The 24,462-nt window shown below is 36.5% G+C and overlaps 1 long non-coding RNA gene and 1 other non-coding gene across 2 annotated transcripts; one reads left to right on the top strand and one right to left on the bottom strand.

Annotated features, from left to right (window-relative positions):
• Positions 1–511: 511 nt before the first annotated feature.
• Positions 512–2,415, bottom strand: LOC150034119 (uncharacterized). Its single transcript, XR_016531649.1, has 5 exons — positions 2,137–2,415; positions 1,982–2,047; positions 1,823–1,898; positions 1,673–1,737; positions 512–689 (listed from the first exon to the last, which is right to left on the bottom strand). It is a non-coding gene; the product is annotated as an uncharacterized LOC150034119 (long non-coding RNA).
• Positions 2,416–4,386: 1,971 nt separating this feature from the next.
• On the top strand, positions 4,387–4,458 carry TRNAH-GUG (transfer RNA histidin (anticodon GUG)). The gene has a single exon. It is a non-coding gene; the product is annotated as a tRNA-His (tRNA).
• Positions 4,459–24,462: the final 20,004 nt, after the last annotated feature.

Genomic DNA, 24,462 nt, shown 5'->3' on the forward strand with positions numbered 1-24,462 from the left:
GGAAAATGAAGATTTCTTCTATGATGATCTTGCAAATTTGGAGGAATTGAAAATGAAATTCTTGAAGAGTTGTGGTGGCATTCCAATGGTTGCCAAGATGGTGGGGGAGATTTAATAATAAAAAAAAATTCTTGATAGAGTAAAAATACAGAGCCATAAGAAGAAGAAAAAGAAAAAGAAGAAGATGTTGTAGTTCGTGGAGAAAAATTAAGAATAAAAAAGTTTTGATTTATCTTTGGTTTATTATTTTATTTAACCATATTTCTGCAAAAAAATGTAATGGATTAATTGTTGTTCATTATCCAAAAATAAAAAAAGAAATAAATAAATAAAGAAAGTGTAACCACCCGACCCCCTAGGACTTAGGTTAGACCATTACGAAAATAAATGCATGCATAGAATTTAAAATGACGCTTAGTTATGTTGAAATAAATGCTAATTAAATAAGAGAAATTCAAAAGACATTTATTAAATGCAATTGTTAAAAACAATAATGGGTACCCATAATTCGTAAAGACTATTAAAAGTATAAAAAAGAAATAATACTTAATAATAAATTTCAAATAGTAAAACTAAACATTAAGGGAAAAATAAGGACTCTAAATGTCATGATGCAGAAGCGTAAAAACTAGTCCCAGTGGCACGATCACAATTCCACTGTGCCATCGCTGGTGCATCTCTACCCTTACCTGAAACATCAACATAAGAAAGAATGAGTATGAAATCCTCAGTAAGTAACCCCACCACTGGGGTCAGGCTAGACATCTATGTCCTCTAGATATCCACCTATGACACATATACACACATGAAACAGGTAAGAGACTTAAGTATGCCCACTACCTCTAGTGAATCCCGTAGGAAACACAAACTGGTGAATCTTGAAGGAGACACAAAACTGGTGAATCCCGAAGGAAACACAAAACTGGTGAATCCCGAAGGAAACACAAACTGGTGAATCCCGAGGAAAACACAAAACTGATGAATTCCGAAGGAAACACAAACGGGTGAATTTCGAAGGAAACACAAACTGGTGAATCCCGAAGGAGACACAAACTGATGAATCCCGAAGGAAACACAAACTGATGAATCCCGAAGGAAACACAAACTGATGAATCCCGAGGGAAACACAAACTGGTGAATTCCAAAGAAAACACAAACTGGTGAATTCCAAAGAAAACACAAACTAGTGAATCCCAAGGGAAACACAAAACTGGTGAATCCCGAAGGAAACACAAAACTGGTGAATCCCGAAGGAAATAAAAAACTGATGAGCATCTAACTAATCAGTGCAGTCTCAACGTTCAAAAAATCAACACCATACGAATCTATAATATATATGTAATCCTCGATACTTTGGCTCTACCACATACACATAGTCCTCAACAACATATTCTACAAAATTCATGTATACCTTAACATCATAATTCCACAACATACATGTATGCCTCAATATCAGAAGATCAGATATCAACATATGGAAACACATACTATCTCATACTAATGATCAAGTGCCTAGGTGTATATTTAAACAAGACAGAACTCGTGCCAGAACATACTTGATTCAGGTCATACTATCAGGCAACATGCTAACATTTACCATAACATACACTCATCACGCTAGCATACAAATAAAGCCTGACCCGTTGGCAGTTCTAGTGGTAAGATTACTTACCTTAATCGAAATTCCACAGATAAACTCAGACAACCAAACGATGACCGCGGTTTGAAGAAACGACCCTAACATACAAATACAACCATTAAGTTTCAGTCCAAAAATAATTGCGACATCTCAGAGTCAAAACCACAATACCCAAAAGCTTACCCAAGGAACTCGATTAACAACCACTCTAAATCTTCTTCCAACAGGTTTTAACTTCCAATGGATGACAACTCGGAACCTTAAAGATACAAGGGTTAAGTCAAACTTAATTCAGTGATCATAGCGTGCCCACAAACCAACAATAAGGACTATATCTCTTACCAAAACTCTTGTCGAACGATCTCGAACCTGCTGGACAGCCCCTCCAACAGTTTCCTCGATTTAAATCTAAGGCCAAAAATAATTCGAATAAGTTAACCTTCATTCCAAACTTAATGGGGCCCAAACTTCCACCCAAAACTTCACAAAAGGCTTACCTAAAACTGTAAGATCCGACGAATCCAAAGATGACGGCAGTGGTAGACGGCGAACAAAGGGCTAGGAGGTGCTGCAGTTGGAGACTGGAGCGGCAGCGGGCGGCGAATGCGCAGATCCGGTGGCTGGGCTAGGACCTGGGCGAAATTGGCACGGTGGGGCGAGTCAAAGTGGGAGTGGCGGCGGCGCACAGATCTGGTGGCTCGTGCGGCGAAGGGAGGGAGTGAGGGAGGCGCGGTAGTCGGACGACTGTGAAGGGCGGTGCAGGTGTGGCGATCGGATAAGGCAGTGGGGGGGGGGGGGGCACTCGAGCGAGAGAGATGGCGTGAGGGGATGGGGGGCGCTCCTTTTTATTTTTTAAATAATAATACTAATGATAATAAAAAGGAAAATAGTATAATTGTAATTAAATCGTTTCCTTATTCCACTTTATACTATTTAATTCATTTCTTTTTCCAAAGACAATTAATTCCTGCCATAAATTTTCAAATTGAATTTTCAAATTGAATAATTTTGAATAATTTACACGACAATACTTAAATCCTCGCACTTATACTTTAAATTCAAAATTCCAAACATTCCCTTCAACTAAGGACAATTATTGAAAAAAAAAATTACATTATTAATAAATAATGAAAAGGTGTGAGATGTTACAGAAAGAAAGAAAGAAGAAAAAAAAGAAGAAAACTTTAAAAATTAAAAGAGAAAATTGCAATCAATATTTTAATTCAAACAAAGATGAATAAAATTATTGAATAAAAAGATTCAAAACAAAAATAGTAATCATAATAATAGATTATTTAGGCTCAATTTGATAATCATTTAGTTTTTTTTTTTAATTAAGTATATAGACACTAGTTTCCCCACCAAATTTTATCGTTTATTATCTACTTTCTACCAATTGTTTTAAAAAATCAAGCCAAATTTTGAAAACTAAAAAAAATAGCTTTTAAAAATTTGTTTTTGTTTTTGGAATTTGGCTAAGAATTTAACCATCATACTTAAGAAAGATGCAAATTATTATAAAAATTGGGAAGAAATAGGCTTAATTTTCAAAAACCAAAAACTAAAAACAAAATAGTTACCAAACGGGGTCTTGGAGTTCAAAAAACTGCATTGAATACCCCAGACATATGAACTTGGCTCTGCACTCCAAACTCAGACATATGAACTCAAACCAAATAAGTTTGCACCCCAAACACAGACATATGAACTCCATTAGTGGTGTACATGGGTTGCATTAAGTTAAGTTATGACCTTTTTTTAGACCAACCTGAAAATTCGGGTTAGTCAAGTTGGCAACCCAAATGACCCAAACATGGTCTCAAACCCAACCCAACCCAACTATCAAAATTTGGGTAGGTAGAGTTGGGTTGTCGGGTTATTGTTATTTTTTTCTTCTTGATTTAAAAAACTTATGTAATAACTAAAATCTCATAAAATTAAATTCTTACCTACTAAATATCTATAATATATTTATAAAATTTATACAAAAACATTCTTAAAAGAAAAAACATAAAGAATTCACAAATTCATCAATTTTAAAAGAAATATATATATATATTTCATTAATTTATATGTAAATCGGGTTAGGTTTGGTTAACCCAAATTTTTATTCAATCCTAGACCTAACACAACCCAAGAAAATAGAAAAAATTCAACGAAACCCAATAAAAAAAACAAAAATAATCCAACTCAACCCTTATAATTCAGATTGAATGGTCCAAATGTTCAGGTTGTCGGGTTATTTAAACACCCCTAAACTCCATAAACATATGAACTCTAGACATCTTATCTCAATTAAACATCCCAAACAGTTCCTTAATATGCTTATTTATAATATGTCAATTTGACTGCAATTTAGTTATTTATAGTATTGTCAAAATGAACATGGTACTCGTACTATCAATCTCACCGCCAGAGATTTGATTACTCCAGTGCATGTTGTTAAATGAAAATTAAGGTATTATAACTTTTAAAAATAATTCTCACATCAAGTCATATCCGTCCATTGAAAAAGCCTTGCGATGTGAAAACTTAAATATTAGCCGGCTATAAAGTTAAGAATTCAAGGTACTCGAGTGCAATTTTGGAGTGATAATTGGCATGATATAACGGTCAGCAAGATTCTTGATGTTGATTTATATCCCCTGTTTTTAAAATGTAGCCTTGGGCATTTTGGTCATTTCATTTTGGCTACAAGTTTAGGCATTAATAGACTTAATTAAAATATAAGAATACAAAGAAATCAAGTGGCTGTAGTTTAGTGGTGAGAATTCCACGTTGTGGCCGTGGAGACCTGGGCTCGAATCCCAGCAGCCACATTTATTTTGCTATTTTGTTTGAAGTTCGATTCCCCCACCCTACACTTTAATTACAATACCCAAATTTTTGTTGAAGCTCAATTTTGCGTGAACATTGGAAAGGGAACCAAAACTCCATTTGGTTTTTGTTTATTTATTTTTAATCCATCATATTTTCCACTTCATCTTAAGGAAAAGAAATTAATGAAATATATATATATTTTTAATATTTTTAAGTTTAAAATGCATTGAAGTATGTTTTAAATTTAGATGTATAATTCAAATCTACAACTCATGCACACTGCATCGTTGCATAATTAAAATGTATCTTTAAATTTAAAATATCACTTCATATATATATATATATATAGATAGATAGATAGATAAACAGTTATAAATTTGTAACTTGTATTAAGAGCAGTTATATAATATAAGTTATGGATGAAAATTAAAATCAACCAAACCAAACTGAAAATTCCATTTTTTCCAAAAGTGTCGGGTCGGTTTAAAATTATAAGAAAACCAAAATTTTCGATTAAATTTGAAAGCTAAACTGAGCCATTAATACTACATATAAAATCAAATTGTTTATATGTATATAGATAGACACACGCATACACACACATACATACATCCATACTTGAAAAGTCGAATCGAACTAAATCAAATATTTGTAGTTGAATTCAGACCAAATAAATGGTTTGATTCGATTTGGTATATATTTGTAAACCCTCAATTTCTTTTCCCTCCACTTAGGTTTAAAGGTCACTAAATAATCATTTCAGCTAAGAATACTTGGTTGGAATGCATGCGATGAAGAGAATGAGGGGTAAACTTGGTTAAGTGTTGGAAATAAGGGTTGACGCATGGTGTAGTAGGAAGTTAGGATTTTGATTAAGTGTTAGCAAGTGAAAAGTAGGACTTGGTCTTTGTTGGTAGCATGGACAAGTTCCACTCATCATCCTAAGATTGGAAGCATGGTTGGGCACATACTTAGGCCAAGGAAGGACATATTGGATGCATGTTAGGACAAAAGGATGGACGTATGTAGGATTAAGAAAACTTGGTTTGACATAAGAAATTTGAGGGTTGAGAGCTGGACGCATGGTTTGAGTAGTTTGGATGCATAGAGGCTATAATGGACGCATGATAGGGTACTTTGATCACTTAACCTCAAGAATTGGTCTTGGTTAATCACTTAAAATAGGAAAAACACTTGGACGCATAGTAGGATTGATGTGGATGCATGGTTGATCAATGATGAAAATTTAGCTAAGTGTTGGACAATAAAAAAATAGGTTCAACTCTTTAAACTTGAGAAATACTTGGAGAATGGACTCCTAATGCCTATCTATGGCACCTAAGATTTGGCCACATAAATCTCAAAAGGATTGAGAGATTGGTAAGAATGGACTCCTAAATCAGTTAGAAGACAATTCTTTATCTCCATGTGAGTCTTGTCTTGAAGGAAAAATGACTAAGAGATCTTTTACTGGAAAAGGTCTCAAAGCCACAATACCTTTAGAGCTCGTACATTCGGACCTCTGTGGATCGATGAATGTCAAAGCTCGAGGTGGATATGAATATTTCATCAGTTTTATTGATGATTATTCAAGGTATGGTCATATTTACCTAATGCATCACAAGTCTGATTCTTTTGAAAAGTTCAAAGAATATAAGGCTGAGGTTGAGAACCCGTTAGGTAAAACAATTAAGACACTATGATCAAATCGAGGTGGGGAGTACATGGACTTAAGATTCCAGGACTATATGATAGAACACGGAATCAAGTCACAAATCTTTGCACCTAATATGCCACAGCAGAACGATGTATCTGAAAGAAGAAACAGAACCTTGTTGGACATGGTTCGCTCAATGATGAGCTTTGCTAAGTTACCTGATTCCTTTCAGGGACATGCATTAAAGACTGCTGTCTATATTTTGAATAATGTTCCCTCTAAATGTGTTTCAAAAACACTTTATGAGCTATGGAAAGGGCGTAAAGGCAGTTTACGTCACTTTAGGATTTGGGGATGCCCGACACACGTGTTGGTGAAAAATCCTAAAAAATTGGAACGCCGTTCAAAACTATGCCTATTTGTAGGTTATCCAAAAGAAACAAAAGGTGGTCTATTTTACGTTCCTCAAGAGAATAATGTATTTGTATCGAAAAATGCCACATTCTTAGAGGAAGACCACATAAGAACTCATCAACCTCGCAGTAGGCTAGTATTGAACGAAATTTTCAAAGACGCTACAGATAGAGCTAGTTCATCTACTAAAGTAGTAGATAAAACTAGTATATTTGCTCAGTCACATCCTTCTCAAGAGTTGAGAATGCCTCGACGTAGTGGGAGGGTTGTTCATCAGCCTGACCGTTACTTGGGTTTAACAGAAACACAAGTCGTCATACCTGATGAAGGCATAGAGGATCCATCGACCTATAAATAAGCAATGAAATATGTGGACCGTGATCAGTGGTCAAAGCCATGGACCTCAAAATGGAGTCTATGTACTTCAATTCTGTTTGGAAACTTGTAGATCAACCAAATGATGTAAAACCAATTGGTTGTAAGTGGATCTACAAAAGAAAACGATACCAAGCCGGTAAAGTACAAACTTTTAAGGCTTGAGTTGTGGCAAAGGGTTATACCCAGAGAGAGGGAGTGGACTATGAAGAAACTTTCTCTTCCGTTGCCATGCTTAAGTCGATTGGAATACTCTTATCCATTGCCACCTTTTATGACTATGAAATTTGGCAGATGGATGTCAAGAAAACCTTTCTAAACGGCGATCTTGAGGAAAGTATCTATATGGCTCAACCAGAGGGGCTTATTACACAGGGTCAAGAACAAAAGGTTTGTAAGCTTCAAAATCCATTTATGGGTTGAAACAAGCTTCTAGATCTTGGAATATAAGATTTGATACTGCGATTAAATCTTATGGCTTTGTACAAAATGTTGACGAGCCTTATGTTTACAAGAAGATAGTCAATTCTACTATAACATTCTTAGTTTTATATGTTGACGATATTCTACTCATTAGGAATGAAGTAGGTTACCTAACTGACATCAAGAAATGGCTAGCAACGCAGTTCCAAATGAAAGATTTAGGAAATGCACAGTATGTTCTCGGGATTCAAATTATTCGGAACCACAAGAACAGAACACTAGCCATGTCTCAAGCAACTTATATAGACAAAATGTTGTCTAGGTATACGATGCAAAATTCCAAAAAAGGTCTGTTACCTTACAGATATGGAATTCATTTATCAAAGGATCAATGTCCTAAGACACCTCAAGAGGTTGGGGATATGAGACACATTCCCTATGCTTTCACAGTAGGGAGCCTGATGTATGCAATGTTATGTTCTAGACCTGACATATGCTACGCAGTAGGGATAGTCAGTAGGTATCAGTCCAATCCTGGATATGATCATTGGACTATTGTTAAAAATATCCTCAAGTATCTTAGGAGAACGGGGAACTACATGTTCTTGTATGGTACTAAGGATTTGATCCTTACTGGATACACTGACTTTGGTTTTCAAACTGATCGAGATGCAAGAAAATCTATATCGAGATCAGTGTTCATTATGAATGGAGGAGTAGTAGTATGGAGAAGTGTGAAACAAAACTATATTGCGGACTCCATAATGGAAGCTTAATACGTAGCTGTATGTGAAGCAACAAAGGAAGCAGTATGGTTGAAGAAATTCTTGACAGATTTGGAAGTCATTCCAAATATGCATCTGCCTATCACCCTATATTGTGATAATAGTGGTGTGGTATCAAATTCAAGAGAACCAAGAAGCCACAAGCGTGACGAGCATATTGAGTGCAAATACCATCTGATCCGGAAAATTGTACATCGTGGAGACGTTGTAGTAACCCAGATATCTGCTGAGCAAAACATTGCCGATCCTTTTACAAAGACCCTCACGGCTAAAGTGTTTGAAGGTCACCTATAGAGTCTAGGTCTACGAAGTTTGTAAACTAGGACAAGTGGGAGAACTTCTGGGTATATGCCCTCGTTTATTGTATTCATATGTTTATTGTACTCATATGTTTATCACTTAAATTCAACACTGTGATACTCCACTAGGAGTTTTAGTCCAAGTGGGAGTTTATTGGATTTTATGTCCTAAAACTCGTAGTTTGTAAATTAATAAACATATTATGTTTTGTTTTTCGAAGTTGTTATTGAAATTGTAATCTTGAATCCAATAAACTAAAGTCCTGAGGCTATTTAATGTAATTTGAACTTTATGTAGTGACATAAATGTGGATCAAGTTCAAATATATAACCAACATGGTCTATAGTATATGAATAAGGTTGGGCGCCTTATTCTGGAGACACTATGGATGCGTCCCACTTTGTAGTTAGTACAATTGATGTGATCCTGAATCGTTCATATAGAGATATGTGAGTGGGGGCATCCTATGCAATGAGTTTGCATAAGACTGAACCATGAAATAGTCATCTTTTACATTCTAAATGCCGTTTATGAATAAAATTGACTATTTCGTTAATTGATGACCCAGGTAACTTAATCTTAATCCTGAGCTAACTATGAATTCCTGTTCACTCGGAATTATCCTTAGATCTGCATAGGTGAGGGAAGCTCATTATCGCTGGCCCAAGAAGCCTCCCATTTCAGGAGTAAGATCAGGTGGATAGTTGGGAACATAGTGTGCAAGACAGAATTCACTCCTACCCATTATAGGGATAGTAGATAGGTTGTTCCTTTTAGTACTGAATCCAGGTCTTGAACAAGGGGCCCTACCCCCTCCTTGGCCTGAGAGGGGTTTGGTTTATAGGTTGGACATTAAACTAATTGTTCATTATAGGATCAGTGGAACTTAAGGAACATGATGTAGTCTTGGGGGTAAAACGGTTTTTATGACCAACTGAGATTACGAACAATCTGTGAAGAATTAGCTTACTAATCATGGTTATATCAAATGGACAAAAATATATCTATATTGGGGGGGGGGGTGCAACTACAGGACTATAGTGGAATGACCCGTTAGTTAATGAATGTTGATTAGCTCCGTCTAAAGAGTTTAGCCAGCTAATCTCGGATCGTTGGAGTCCATGATCTACAGGTCCATTAGGTTCCCCTACTAGCTCATATGGAATAAAATTTGAACAGTATGATAGAATGATTCGAATTGTTCGAATTAGGTGAAGATAGAGAAACCGACAAGTATATGTGATATAATGGTCGGGTTTTTTAGTTTAGAGATACAGCTTTAATATTTAAATATCAAGAATATGAATACGTTCATATTCGTAAGCTCGAAAATAATGGAAATGGTCAAAGATGTAAAAAGTTAAAGAGTTGACTTTTGACTTTAAAAAGTCAAACTTTGACCGACCTTATATTCAAATTTGATTGGAATTTAGAGAAAATAAAGGCGGATTCATGCTCGGGAGGTCAAAATTAGTCAATACGGAAAAAATCATAAAAAGTCAAAATGTTGAATTTTTTGTCAGACCAGATGACTATTTTGCCCTTTGACTAAAGTTAGTAGGAAAATCCAAACTTTTGTTGGATAATTCCACTAATAAAATAGTAGACTAGGTGTTGGCTTATAGTGGAGACATTAAGCCCAATTAGATAGTGGATTCTAGGTGTTGGGTTTTTATGGATTTGTTTCATGCAAATGTTGCATGATTTTTTCTATAAAATGAGCTTTCAATTATGGATGAAAAAATTTGGCTATTTTTCCAAAATTGTTTTCACAATTGGGCTGAAAAAATAAAAAACCCAAACCCAAATGCATTCTTATTTTCCATCTCTTTCTCTCTCTCGGTTTTCTTCATCCATCGGGTCCCACAACCCGATTCTGAGTCCAGAGGATAGTAGGTCAACTCTAGTGGTGGTCCGGAAGAGTTCGGGTCGAGATTCAGCAAGGAAAAGCGTTTTTCTGGAGCTAAAAAGGTTGTATTCCATCCCTTTTATTTACTATTTTTCCTACTTTTTGCATGCTATTTTTCTTTAAATTAAAAACAATTAGATTGTAATTAGATCCTTATTCCGCTGCGTATGTCTCGTGTTCCATCAAAAGGATAAGTTGAAAGGGGAAAAATATTTATGTATGGGAACTTAACTCTCGGTGACTTACTGATCTAGCTTTACAAAGAAAAATTATGGCTAAGTGTTGGTCGTACTGAAGAGTGTTTGAGCATCGATAAGTGCCAGGCGAGCATCGAGTAAATGTTGCCGAGCGTTGAGTATAAGCAATCAAGAAAGGTTCGAGCATCGAGTAAAGGCTACCGAGCATCGAGTAGAGGCTGTCGAGTGTTGAGTATATGTGAGTGAGGAAAGAGGCGAGTGTCGAGGATGAGTGAGGAAGGCTCACGTGTCGAGTTCGAGTGTCGAGTAAGGAGCACGTGTCGAGCAAACTTCCAGTGTCGAGTTCCCTATCGAGTAGCGAGTCCTTCCATCGAGTATTTAACAGATAGTCCTGGAAATTTCTGTTGAGTAAAGACCTCTCCCAATCGTGTTTCCTCAGCGAGAAACGAGTTGCTCGAAACAGTCAGATTTAAATGCTCAGTTTTAGACTCATCTTTTAGTTATCTGGACAGATGGCTTAATCTCGACCCTTGATCTCCACTAATGGGTGAGGTGGCTTAAGGAGATTTCAAGCAAAGAACTGGACGGTAGTATAAAAGAAAAAAGAACTTCTAGGGATGATTTGTTCGAGCAAATCTGACGAACTTGGTACTAGTGGGAAGCTTTATAGTCTAGTATCTGAAATAGAGCCTTTAAAAGGGAGATCTCATTGGAAAAAGGGCCGGAGAAGGAAGGAAGAGTTGGAGGTTCATTTTTCGGGCGTTCCGAGCACTTGATGAAGAAACGTAGATTTAGACCGAACCACATGGAATTTCAAGTTGAAAATTGAAGGTGACCCTTATAAGTAAGTTTGTAGAAGGAACTTTTGTAAGTTATGGCCTGGAGTTTGAGTTACATATTTTAGAAGCTAAACTTAGCAAGTGTTGAACAAGCAGGCAGCTTCGCGGTCTAGGGCCACTAAGGAAGATTTAAATCTCTAGATCAAACCACGAAGAGTTTTATGTTGAAGCTTTGAGGTAACATTGTTAACACGGTTCTGCGCTTGTTTGAAGAAGGAATTTTCTTAAAAAGAGTTATGGATTTTGAGCTATTGACATTAGAAGTTGAATCTGGAATTTGTTGGGTGAACAAGTAACTACTTGCTAAATGTGGGCTTGGCATCCCAAAAACCCTACTAAGTGTTGGGTGTGGGCGTCAGAAAGAAGGCGACCCGCTGAAGTTTAAGCTTTTTTAAATTCGACTAGGTACCCGATGCCCTAAGGTAGGTGAAAAAGTTTTGAAAACGAATTGTCTAAATGTGAGCTTAATTCTGAAAGCGAGTCTAAAAGGGAAACCATGACTAGTAACTAAAGTAATTTGATGTGTTCACAGGGTTGACATTAATGGGAGAAGCTCATCAATCTTAAGGAGATTTCTCAAAATTTGCGAGTGACTTTAATGCTTACAAACTTTTATTAATGATTTAATAAGTCATGCTTTTATGAAAAGTCACTTATTGATAGCCAGCCTTAAATGTTTACCTAGCTATTTACCTTGTTGATGTTTACGAATGCTTGGTAGATTAATAACTTATAGAGTATGGATAGTTATGGTTCGAACATGATGTTCGTAAGTAATTAATGTCTTGTGCTTATGAGGTATGTTGCCCTAGATAGAATCTGAATGGTTAGCGCATGCTACTAGGGAAAGTTGGGTCTATAAGACAAGCTAAGTGGGATGTCTAGGTGAAGAACTCCTAGTAACACATGTTTGGCTCAATACCTTGAAATGGTAACCGGGTTTAGAGACGGTTGATGATGGGATCCTCACTGCATACACTTAGAGTCAGTATGACTAGGAAGGTGATGGATAGAGGATTCACATCCCAAGAGATGAATTTAAGTTTCAGTAAAACTTGTTAATGAAGAATGCTATGCATTGAGTTGGCTCCGTATTAGCAAGGACTATGAAGAGGGATGAACTATGTCATTCATTGATAACTGTTGATAAGTTCACAGGTCTCAAGAAAATAAGCTATATGAGGTTGCTAGCATCTTCCTCAAGTATGTGCTTGGTTGATCGTATGCCAAGGTGACATGATAGTCTTATTGCATAAAAGGTATCCTATGTTGAAGCATGCATTCAAAGGACTGTAGCTAAGTTTCCACAAATGTTAAGTGTAAAGCTACGTTCTGGGAGGTTTATACAAGATATGAGGTTAAGTATGGTGTCTTTAGTAAGCTGGACACTGAAAGCATGGAAGGTGTCCTGGGAGTATCTAAGGTGTTGACGGTACTTAATATCTCCACATGCACATAGAAGGTTCAAAATATGAGGTTGAAGTATGGGTCTCTTGGGCCATAAGTGAGAGGTGTTGGGGTTGATGCCCTAAAGTCTCGTGTCCTATAGTTTGTAAACAATTTGTACGAACGCTTGTGTTGTATAATATATGATATTTACTTCACATCTTGATTTTGCTCAGTTGTATGTTTTATTTGCTTTACCACAAACTAATAAACATAAAATCCCTGGTTATCTGTATGTAACTTAAGCATGTATGTGGTGACATACAAGTGGATCATGTCTTGAGTGATAACCAAAATGGTCTGTAATATATGGATATAGGAGGAAAAGCTTATCCTGGTAACGCTACGGATGTGGCTCGCTTTATTGAATGGTCACAAGTGTTGTGACTTGTCACAGATGATCTGATCCTGATCATTCGTGTACGGGACATGCGAGCGGGGGCGTCCTATACAAAGAGTTTATATAAGACCTGACCACAAAGTGTTAACGTCTCGTTATATAATACCGTTCATGACATAGACTTCACTTCACTAGAATGACCATAGGTAACATAAACTCAATCTTGAGTGGGGTCGGAACTCTTGCCATTGAGGGCGATCATTTGATTTGTATGGTGCGAGTGGCCAGGTCGCCGATTCAAACCTACCATTTTAGGGATTCGTCTGATTTGGGAGTTGGGAATTCAGCTACAAAAGATGGAATTCACTCCTTCTCCGAAGCAGAGGCAAGTAGATACATAGCTCCCTTAAGGATTGGTTCCAGGGCTTGAACGATGTGGCGCCACACACCTTTTCTTGGCCCGAGAGGTGTTCACACATAGTTGGACTATGTTGTATTGTTCATTAGAGGAATCAGTGGTACTTAAGGAGTGAGATGTAACTACAGGGCAAAACGGTAAATTGACCCAGTTGTACTTACGAGCATCTGTGAAGGGTCATCGTACTCATGATTAGTTATATCCGATGGATACAAAAATATATATGTGGTAAGAAGAGTTCAACTGTTGGTCTTTAGTTGAATGTCTGGTAGTTAATAGATGGTGGATCTCGTGGCTAAAGAGTTTAATTAGATATTCACGGACTGTTGGAGTTTCGAGCCACAGGTCCATTAGGTTCCCTCGGTAGCTTGGATAAAGTGAAGAATCATTATTTGGGTCAGTTTGAAATGTTCAAATTGACAAGATGGAGTTTGATTAGATATGATATAACTGGACTGGTTAATTATATATGATATAATTGACTAAATGTGTGAGATACATTAATTTTGGAAGAAATTAGATATAAATATGATTTATATCAAGCTGAGGAGAAATTACTGTAGTAGATATGTGATATCAAACTATACGGTAAGAATATAATATGATTATATTCATTTATTATTAAATTTGTTAATTATGAGATAATTGACCAAAATATTCTCCTCAATCGTGCGTTAGTGGGAGAAGTCGTATTCGGTTATGGTAACTGAAGAATAAAATGAAAATTTGTTTCATTTTGCATAAAAAGTTTGAAAAAATCGCAATCAGTGTGAAAAAGTATTGGTAGCTTACTTGAGAGCCTATACGATAGAGTCCCATCGTCTAAACGATCGTACACCCTGTGTCTAAACGATCAGACGCCTTTCCCTAAACGATCGTTTAGCTTTCCTAAACGATCGCCTGGCATGCCGCGTTTTCTAAACAATCGTATGCCTTGTACTAGACGATCACTTAGTAAAACTTACATGATCGTGTAGCTTTGTCTAAACGATAAGCACTCTGCTATACGTTAACTCTCTCTCCCACTTTCTTATCGTCTACACGATTAGCCTGTCCTCCTATTTCTACCAAATTCACCAAAGACCACACTTATGATTCTCACTTCGAGAATACCAAGGGCTCCAATTGATGGTGTCGTCCCCACTTCTTACTTGTTCGTGCTGGTTTGTGTTGCTGCCATTCGTGTAGACGATCGTGCTGCCGTAGCCGACTAGTTTGCTGGCGATGGAGTTCATAGAGGTTCTTCCGCTGCATTTGAGTTCGAGTTTGAAAAGAGTCTTCAACTGGTATGAGAACTCATTCTCTTGTATTTTATTTATCAAAGCATGCCGTTAATTAGTGTTAATTTGTATAACTATCTGTTAGAATGTATGTGTTGTATTTCGGTCATAATGAAATCGGTAAGATCCAGACGCGCTTATGGATGCTCTTCGTTGAGAGTTCCTTCAAGAGGCCGATGTGTGGGTCTCCTAGGTCATATTTTAATAACCGAGGCCAAAGTATGGGTCTCTTGGCATTATATAGACGTTGGGGGTTTGAGCGATGAATGCTCGTTCTCGACTAAGGTTCAGGAAATATCCATAGAATGTTATCATGTTTTATGCATCAAGTGCTATGAAGTTGTTCGATGAGTTACAATTAATGGGTTAAGTAATGGTCATAAGTGACACATCTCGACTAAGGTAATAGTGGTAGTTGGGCCAGAGGGTCCCTCCCCCAACCAAGTTGAGGTTTAGTATGGTTATGTATAAGAGCAGACCAGAGGAGTCGCTCTCTTGTAATGATATTTAATGTGGAAGCTGAGGCCTATGGGTCTCCCAGAGTTGAGGCTTATGATGCCTTTGATATGGTTAAATTCTAGTAAGAAGAGTTTATGTAATTTCTTGCTTGGCTATTTTCTCGTTCTTAGCAACGGTTTTCATTTCATGATATCCTTGATAAACTTGACTGATGTATATGTCTTTTATGTTCAAAGGTTAATCACTTACTAGGCTTCTAGCTCACCCTGTTTAAATGCTTTTCTCCATAGGTAGCGGTCACTCCCCAGAAGACGATTGTGTTGTTGCTCTGCCACTCAATACCAAATGTTAGAAGTTTGTATGAGGGTTTTATAATAAGTAGTACACATGTATTATGTCTTGTAGGGACTAGTTAAGTGTGGTGGGTTTCTGCTTATGTAAAGTGTATAAGTTGTATTATTGAAGAGTAATATATAAGTTGTATTATTGAAGAGTAATATATAACTTGTTTAATGATTGTCATTTGTTCTCAAGTTGATGATTGAGTATTTTTATATATGTGCATTTCAAGGTTCTAAGTTAGGTTAAGCATGTTAGTAGGCAGTAAGTACAACAAGAGGATTGGTAACTGTTGTGGTCACACCTCCTTGCAGGTTTATGAAGGGTAATCTAGGAGGGGGGTGTGACATGAACACATAGGAAAATGAACAAAGAAGAAACCATGTGTTAAGAAGTAGACAAAAACAAAGAAAGAAGGAAAGAGTGAAGGTTGGATGCATAGTGTGGAGACTATGCATCCAAAATAGGCCAATGAGGGTATGTTGGATGCATGGTGTAGACTGTGTGCCCAAAAGTAGAGCATGAAAGTCAATCGGGAGTTGAAGCCTCATAAGTTAGAATTGGAAGTAGGAGGTGGCGAAAGGAGAATATGAAGGAACTCTAAATTAGAGAACTAGTGAGCGGAAGCGGATCGTTCCAAACTCCATCGAGAAAGAACATAAACATTTACAGTCAAGAAGAAGAGATTATGTATAAAGACTAAATTACAACATGCTTCTTATGAAATACAAGGGATCGAGTATAATACCTCTCAAGAACTTTTTCTTCACGTATTGTCCAAACAAGAACTAACGCAACTATGAGAACAACAAACAACACGAACTAGAAAATCCTCAATCACAATCGAGTACAACTCGATCCTCGACCCTCGAACTAAACTGACACCACCACAAGGCTACCTTGGTATTCTCGGTGTGAGAATCTAGGATTTATGGGCTCTATATGACTTTGGATAGAGGAATGGAGGAATGAATGATCGAGTATGCAATAGAAGAAGGAGAAGTCTATCGTATAGACTTGGTACTCGATTGTGTGGTAAGAAGAAGCCTACCATATAGACTTTCTACTCGATCGTGTAGCAACGAGTAACTATTGTATAGAATACTCGAGGCCTATCGTTTACTCTCTCTATAAGTAATCTGATTACTTGATGCTTGTAGCATGTGTTATGACAAAATGAAAACTATTTTCATCTTTATCCATCAGTTAGCCATAAACTGTAAATAACCTCCCATTCAAGTCGGATAGTGAGAAAAATAATTATTAATTATCACATAATTAACATATTATAAATAAATATAATTACTAACTTATCATATTATATTTATAATCTATAGTTTTAATATTTCATCATATCAAACACATAAACCATAATTCTTTTTCTCTTTTATGACATTTAATATAAATCATATTTATATTAATTCCTCCAATCAAACAATAATGCATTAAATACTATCAATTATATCACATATAATTGAATTAATTGAATTATATCAGAGATAATCAAATTTCCTCTTATTAATTTGAACACTTCAAACTAACCCAACATCTGATTCTTAACTTGAACCCATTGAGCTACCAAGGATACCTTATGGACTTGTCGCTTGAAGCTCCAACGATACGTGAATAATTGACTAAACTCTTTAATCACGATATTCACCATCCGTTAACTATCAGACACTCTACTAAAGACCGACATATGCACTCTTCGAATTACAGATATATTTATGTGTCCATATAACCAATCAACAATGTGATGACCTTTTAAAAATCGTTCGTAAGTACAGCTGGGCCAATTTACCGTTTTTCTCCTATAGTTACATCTAACTCGTTATGTACCACTGATTCCTCTAATGAACAATAAGTCATAGTTACACTATGACTGAGTCCTCTCTTCCCAAGAGAAGGTGTGGCCACTATGTTCAAGACCCGAAATCAGCCCTTAAAGGAGCAATTTATCTACTTACCCTTGTTTCGGGGAAGGAGTGAATTTCATCTTGTGTAGCTGAGTTCCCAACTCCCCGATCAGACGAATCCCCAAAATGGTAGGCTTGTTGAGTTGACAATCTGACAACTCTCACTCATACAAATCAAAGGACCACCTTCATAGGCAGGAGTTCCCAATTCACTCAGGATTCAGGTCATGTCACTTATGGTCATCCTAGTGAAATGTAAGTCTCAATTATCAACGACGTTTATAAAGAGACTAATCAATTCGTGGTCCGGTCTTATACAAACTCTCTGTATAGGATATCCTCTCTCGCATGTCTCCACATGAATGATCAGGAATCAGACCATTTGTAGTAATTTACAACATTTGTAACATCTACAAAGCGCGTCGTATCCATAATGTCACCAGGATAAGGTATCCCTTCTTATCCATCTACTACAGACCATTTATGTTATTAATTTAAACAAGATCCACCTGTATGTCTCTACATACTTGTTTAAATTTACATAAAATAACCTCGGATCTTAGTTTATTGGATTGGGTAAATGCTTATAAAATAACACTTATTTTATTAATAACAATATGTTTACAGAGTTTAGAAACTATGAGACTACAAGGAGATTTAGGACACCATTCCCAACAGAATAAAAGTTGGCTAAGTATAGAAAGAGGTGGCGAACTATGAAGTGAATAAACATTAGGGATTAACACTTATATGTATGAGTTGGTGCATGCAATTGAGGTGGCCAACTTTGAGGTGAGAATTCTTTAGGAGTTGACACTTAGACAAGATTTTAGTAGAAGATGTCAAACAAAGAGGTGAACTGAGGATGATAAGATGGCTTGGAAAAGCTTAAGAATACCAACAGCAGGAGACCATTTTACTCATTCACTTCATGAATCTCTCAAATAAAATTAGAGAGGGGAGTGTGAGAGTGAGAACTTAGGTTGTTGAGGTGAAAAGAAGGATGTTGACCATAGTCGAAATCGTTTTTCAAAAAGCTATGTGTTCAACTAAGAAGTAATATGCATCCAACAAGCAGATTATGAGCTGAAGAGACCAACTAGGCATCCAACTGAAAGACCTAGGCATCCAACAGGAGGGCTATGCGTACAATAGGTCTGAGGAAGTTCATCTCCATGCCCACAGCTACCCTAATTGACCAAAAGTTTTGTTTGTAGGCGTTGGAGTTGGTAAGCTAACTTTAGGGCCAATAAGGTGTTCTAAGGCTAAGCTGAACTTTTATAAATTCAAGATGAGTTGGAGTTTGAAGGAAACTGGGAATAAAAAAGGAGACTAGGAAGTTGGGAAGGCTTGAAGAAAAGGGGAATCTTAGTCGGTGAACTGTGAGTGGTTTATTTTCAAATGTTTTGGTTGATGTTATATACATATATGGTATTATATATACATATGTGCATTACAAAATTTACAATTAAATAATATAAAAGAACATCAAAGAATCGACACACAGATATACGTAGTTCACTAATGGTGTGTTAGCTACGTCCATTGGGCAGAGAGAGAACAATATTATTAGAGATAAGGTTTTTTAAATACACAAACAATGTCTTTAGGGTTAGAGAGTTTATATAGCGCACTACTCTAAACCCTAGAGTCATACTCATAAATAACTATAAATAAATAAATACGCTAAATACGAATCCCCTGTACTTGGTTGTTCGAAACGCCAACAAAGAAATTCAAGGTAATAAATCTCCACCTTGACTTGAATTCTCTCCCAGATAACATATCTACCAGATGTAATATAAACAACATTGTCAGACTACCCAGACTTCTCCCTCATGCCTTAAAGTGTCCCAATGGACCACTAACAATTCAAAACATTCAGCTATTCTAAACAATGTTGGAATTTGCCTTGTGGAACTGGTTTGGTGAACATATCAGCAGAGTTATCATCAGTACCAATTTTCATAACTTTAACTCTCTGCTCACCTCTTAAGAAGTGATATATTACATCGATGTGCTTAGTTCTCTCATGATGATGATGGAAACCAAGATCACCAACTAACCCTTAAACCATATTTCCTCTTTAGCAGCTTCTGTCAAGGCCATGTAGTCTTCTTCAGTAGTAGACAAAGTAACTGTAGACTGTAAGGTTGCCTTCCAACTAACAACAGAACCACCCAGAGTGAACACATAGCCTGTCATAGACCTCATACTATCAACTGAAGGAATTAAGACCCTGAGCGGAAACATGGAGATCGGTCCCAAATTTTATTTTACAAAAACAAAATTTCACATAAAAAAATATGCATACAAAAAACAATTTACAACATGCAATTCTAAGAAAGGAAAAAGAAGAATAGAGTTTAGAGACCCTTACCTTTGAAGAACAAATTTCTTCACATGCTGCAACGAACTCGAAACCCTCGATCTAAGATGGCCACGACCAATTGGAGCCTTATGTATTATCTGGTATGAGAATCCAAGAAGTTGTAGGCTCTTGGAGTTTTGGGAGAGAAGAAGATGAAATTTGAGAGGGAAAGAAGTCTGGGAGAAAATCACAGAGAACTTTAATTGTTTTCTTAATTCTTCTGTTAAGAAGATTGAGCAAACCACTCTGTCCAAAACTTCCTATCACATATGAAAAAGAGAGAAAAGAGGGGGAGGGAGTTAGAACTCCCTCCCATAATTAAATTCAAATTTTAATATTAAATAAATATAATAAAATATAATATATATATTTATATAATAACTAATAATCATATAATATATATTTTAAACCATATGTTATATCGCATATAATACATAACCTATAGTTTTTATATTGTACCAAATACAATATAATCTATAGTTTTTAATTCTCTCATTAATACATGGTATTTAATATAAATCCTATCTATATTAAAATTAATTATATGAATCAAATGACATAATTAGTATTTGAATTATATTCAAATATTTATATCATCTCAAATAAACTTATATTATAATGTATGAAATACATTATAGTAATTATATCATATATAATTAAATTAAATTAATTATACCACATATAATTAATTCCCTCAATTAATTTGAACAATTCAAATTAATCCAAAATTGATGCTCATTAATTAAACTCATTTAATTAAATTATTCAACTTACATTAATCGTCAGACACTCCACTAAAGACCGACAGTTGCACTCTTCGCTCTACAAATATATTTCTGTCCATTGGATAATTAGTTAAGTACGACTAGGCTAAAATTACTACTTTGCCCCTGTTGTTACATCTAACTTCTTAAGTACCACTGATCCTTCTAGTGAACAATAAGTCATAGTCTAACACATGCAACTACACACTCAACCTCCATGGTGGAGTCCACAATACAACCTTGCTTTATACTTCTCCAAACTACTGATCCTCTGTTTAGAGTGAACACTGATCTTGATGTAGATTCTCTTAAATCTTTATCGATATGAAAATCAAAGTTAGTGTATCCTATAAGGACTAGATCCTTAGCACCATATACGAGCATATAATCCCTCGTTCTCCTAAGATACTTGAGGGTATTTTTTGTTGGGATTGGTGTCCTAATTCTCCCGGAGTCTTGTAGTTTGTAAAATGTACGCATTGTTATGAATAAAATAAGAGTTATTTTATTTTGCATTTACTCATATCCAATAAACAAAGCTCCATGGTTATTGTATGTAAACTTAAGCATGTATATGAGATATACAAGTGGATCATGCCTTAACTGATAACCTAAAAAGATCTATAGTATAAAGATTAAGGAGGGATATCTAATCCTTGTGACACTACGAATACAACCCGCTTTGTAGAGGTTTGCAAGTGTTGTGAACTACTAAAGATGGTAGATCCTGACCATTCATGTGGAGACATGCGAGTGAAGGTGTCCTATATAAAGAGTTTGTATAAGACCGGACCACGAGATGATTAGTCTCTTTATATAACGCCGTTGATACTTGAGAGTTACATCTCACCTAAACGACCATAGATGACATGACCTTAATCCTGAGTGTTTTGGGAACTCCTGCCTTTGAGGGCGGTTCTTTGATTAGTATGGATGAGAGTGGTAAGATTGCCAACTCTACATGCCTACCTTTTTGGGGATTTGTCTGATTTGGGAGCTAGAAACTCAGTTACATAAGATGGAATTCACTCCTTCCCCGAAGCAAGGGTAAGTAGATAGATTGCTCCCTTAAAGGCTGATTCCAGGTCTTGAACATAGTGGTCACAACTTTTCTTTGGAAGAGAGGACTCAGTCATAGTAGGAGTATGACTTAAGTTCATTAGAGGGATCAATGGTACTTAAGAAGTTAGATGTAACTACAAGGGCATAACGGTTATTGGCCGAGTTGTACTTATGAGTGATCTGTGAAGGGTTATTGCACTGTTGATTGGTTGATATGGACACAAAATATATCTGTAGTTAGAAGAATGCAACTGTCGATCTTTAGTGGAGTGTCCGATAGTTAACGGATGGTGGATCCCGTAACTAAAAAGTGTAGTAAGTTATTCACGTATCGTTGGAGTTTCAAGCTACAAGTCCATAAGGTCCCCTTGGTAGCTCAATAGATTAAAGTTGAGAATCAGTTCTTGGTATTGATTTGAAATGTTCAAATTGACAAGAGGAAATTCAATTATATATGATATGATCGGTGTGATGTATGAGATACATCAAGTGGAGGATTAATGTAAATATGATTTACATTAAGTACAATGAAATAGAAAAAGAGCTATGGTTTATATGTTTCATGAGATGAATTATTAAAACTATAGGTTATAAATATAATATGGTAAGTTGGTTATCATATATATTTATAATAATATTAATTATTGGATAATTATCTCTTTTTCTCTAATAACCAATTGAGTTGGAGGTTATTGGTGGTTTTATGGTAACCGTGAGATAAAAGGAAAAATATTTTCCTAAATTTAGAAAATTTGCTAGAGTTGCTATTCTCGAAAAGAAACTCACGCAATTGCTGTCAAGTGAGAATTGTTTTCACTAAATGATAGCTGAAAGAGAGACTAAGAGATCGTGGAGTGATACTATACGATAGTTCACTCAGCTTGTCGTAGCTAAACGATCGCAGGCCTTTTGCTGATCGTAGGCCTTTTGCTATATGATAGCTTACCTTCTTTTAAACGATTGAGCATTCGTCTATACGATATTGTCTTGTCATCTCCCATTTGCTCAATCGTTTACACGATTTTTATTCCTCCGATCTCTTCCTCTAACCAAGTCCACACACAGCCCACACCTCTGGATTCTCACACTAAGAATACCAAGGTAGCCATTGTGGTGGTGTCTTACTCAACTCAATTGAGTTTGAGATTTTAGAGGCCATTCGTTGAGTTTGTGGTTGCTGTTGATCGTGTTGTGTTGTGTTCGTTGTGTTCGAGCGTTCATGTATTGTTGTCTTGGAGACTGATCGAGTGTTCTTGATCGAGGGAGTTTGAAGCATGAGTTTTCAAAGGTCTGTAATTTTCCCTTTATTATCTTATAAGCATCCTGTAATTTTGTATTGTGTATGACCTGTAAGTTTCCATTTCATGACTGTAATTGTTATTGTTCAATTTCAAAAGGAATTTGGAACGATCATTCCGCTGCTCATGAAAATCCTCATATCTGATTTCTATTAATTTAATGAAAATTCAATGATCATATCCTAGATTGGACTGATAATTGCCGACTATTCCCACTGCATAGCATATGCCAGGTCATGTACATAACATGGCATACATTAGACTACTAACTACTAATGCATAGAGAATTGATGACATGTAGAAATGTATGTCATCTTAGGCCTTTTACTTAGAATTTTGAGGGCTGTTAAGCAGAATATGCGACAATTATGTTAGGAATTCTTGAGAAATTGAGTTTGCATTGATTAGCATGATGAATCTCGGCTAACCCCTTATTATGTGTTATTATACGCTCAATTGTCTATTTTTGTAGCTAACGCAGAAAGTGGACACAAATGTGGAAATCGGACTGCCGCATAGATGACCGCATGCGGAGAAATCTCTCCATCGCAAAGGCGAACGCGTTCGATCAACGCATGGGTGATTGCGATAATCAGCCGCATGCATCCATCGCATGGGAGTTGCGCTCGTTAAGCGATTGCGGTCATCGTGTAGAAGTTGCGGTATTAAACGAATGCGGTCACTACATGATTGTGGCTACACGATAACGTATGATAAAGGGATCAATGCAAGGTTGGTGGAATGAACGCATCTACCTCAGGGAAATCAAAAGATGATGTTGACATTTCACCTACCACGCCGTTAGTAGCAAAGATTCAGAAAGGACTAAACGCACCGCGAATGTCAGAATCAGAGCAGTCCATTAATGCTGTCGGCGATCCAAGCTCTGTGTAAAGAAGTCAATGAGCAGAATTCCAATTGGTCCGGGGATTATCCCTGCAACCCAGAGTTTTCCCTGCGATCCAGACTAACGCGTGAGAAGAAAGATTGAGAGTTCTTTATCTCCTTCATCCATTTCGAGTGATGACCAGAGCCTTCAATCGGAGCTAGATCTCGGGAGAGTCAGCTCCACCGCCCATCCATGGTACCACCGGCAACCTTGACGCACATTCGCTGGGAGCAAGACATATTTTCCAACCGGTCATTTCATTTCCCCTTCTTTTCCTAGATTGTATTGTATCACATTTTGTGATTTAATACATTATGTTTTCAATGCATCTCCGTGTTTCCTGCGATTCCATCTCCATTTTCTTTACTTAGCATCCTTAACTTTCATTACATCACTTAATGAGATTGCTTGAGTATCGCATACTTAGTCATGTGGATTAGAGATATGAAGCATGTAGCAAACCACTGAAAGTTGTGTGTTGCATGAGTATTTGAGAAAACCTTATTTGCTTAGTGTGAAGCT

This window comes from Benincasa hispida, chromosome 9, assembly GCF_027475165.1.
Source record: "Benincasa hispida cultivar pf3 chromosome 9, pf3_genome.v1.1, whole genome shotgun sequence".
Lineage (NCBI taxonomy): Eukaryota > Viridiplantae > Streptophyta > Magnoliopsida > Cucurbitales > Cucurbitaceae > Benincasa > Benincasa hispida.